The sequence below is a fragment of the Ranitomeya variabilis genome, chromosome 4 (assembly GCF_051348905.1).
Source record: "Ranitomeya variabilis isolate aRanVar5 chromosome 4, aRanVar5.hap1, whole genome shotgun sequence".
NCBI classification, from domain to species: Eukaryota; Metazoa; Chordata; class Amphibia; order Anura; family Dendrobatidae; genus Ranitomeya; species Ranitomeya variabilis.
Window position 1 is genome coordinate 94,675,999 of NC_135235.1, and position 1,825 is coordinate 94,677,823.

Consider the following 1,825-nt stretch of genomic DNA (forward strand, 5'->3'; position numbering starts at 1 on the left):
TATAATGTCACCAGTGAGGACTGTATTACCTATACACTAACACTATATACAGAGCTCCTGTGTATATCACTGGTAATCCCTGTATTACCTGTACACTGACGCTATATACAGAGCTCCTTTGTATAATATCACTGGTGATCACTGTATTATCTGTACACTGACACTATATACAGAGCTCCTGTGTATAATGTCACCAATGATCAGTGTATTACCTGTACACTGACACTATATACAGAGCTCTTGTGTATAATGTCACCTGTGATCACTGCATTACCTACACACTGACACTATTTTCAGAGCTCCTGTGTATAATGTCACTGGTGATCACTGTATTACCTGTACACTGACACTATATACAGGGGTACTATGTATAATGTCACTGGTGGTAATAACAGTGTTGTTAGTATTGTGAAAAATATAGTCAGCCTACCGGTCTGAGATGAAATCCAAAAACCTGCCAATGCCCAGCACGGATCGGGGTGAGCACCCACGCTAAATGTGAACAAGAGGAAAAATGATCCAGCTTGAGGCAGAGGTGGCTAAAACTTTGTGAAGCTTTATTGGGCAACTTAAAAATGTATAATGTTCTTCAAAAAATATGCACCAGTGAGGACGATCAACGCGTTTCAACTACAGAGTCTTATTCATGATCTGAGGCGAAAAACGTACGAAACGTGATGCCATCCGGCGCAATCCTGCGCTAATACAAGTCTTGCCTGATCTGTTTTTATGAAAATTTGCCGGATTGTGCCTGATGGCTAAAAACGGTTGTGTGAAAGTAGCCTAAGGCGCTGGTCACACATATGCACTGCACTGTGTTTAGCTTACAGCTTGTTAGTGATGCCCACACTATTAGCTTAGGGTGACTGTCCTGGTGGGGTGCTCCTATATTTTGCTAGTCAGCCCGCCTAATCAAATAGTATGGGCGTCATGAATAGACTAATGAATGTCAGTTTGCAGTCGAAAAATACGTAAAGGGGAACAATGTATTGTAGTGAGTTCACCATTTAATTTTCATTCCCTATGACAAGCGGAAAGGTAATACATTTTTATATCATGAGTTGTGCAATTTATAAATATTTACATTTTTAGGAAGTTTCCTAAAATTGATTTTTTTTTTAAGCAGCTTAAAATATTATATAAAAAAAAGAAATCGTACTCATGACACTGATCAGTCCCCAGTTGCAGCAGTAGCTTGGACAGACAGCATGTAATCAGCTGGTGAGAGGTACAGAGGCCGGCAGGGAACCGAGAAGCATCAGAACCATGTGACAGGGAGTCAGTAAGGGAAGCATAACTTCTCTATTTATTTTATAACATTAAACTGTCATTTCAGTAGATTTTGCAGCAGAATGTCTGTGTCTGTCTCCAGCTCGGCCCCTCACCGTCCCCTCTCCATTGAATTTTATGAGCACCACCAGACATTTTCTGTCTCGGTAATTGGAAATTCTGTATTCACTAAAGACAAATCAAGAATGGGAGATCAGTGCAGGAGGATGAAGAAGTAGATTGCTCTCAATAAGATATATTGTAAATTTTCTTTTTTCCATGTGTACTATTGACTTATGAAATAAAAGTTAAAACTATGGTTACGGTTTAAAGTTTTTATTTTTTATTTTATGTCTGGACAACTAGTTTAACTATCTGTTGATGGTTTGATGGAAGCTAATACAATATATAGAACAGTGTGATTATTAAGGAATAATTATTCTCTCTATGCTTGCTGTGTGGTCTAACTATTCAGATTCCCTCTTCTGTTCATCTTTCATTCTCTCTTTCATGTTTCACCTAGACATTGAAATATTGCAGCAGCATCCCTCTCCTC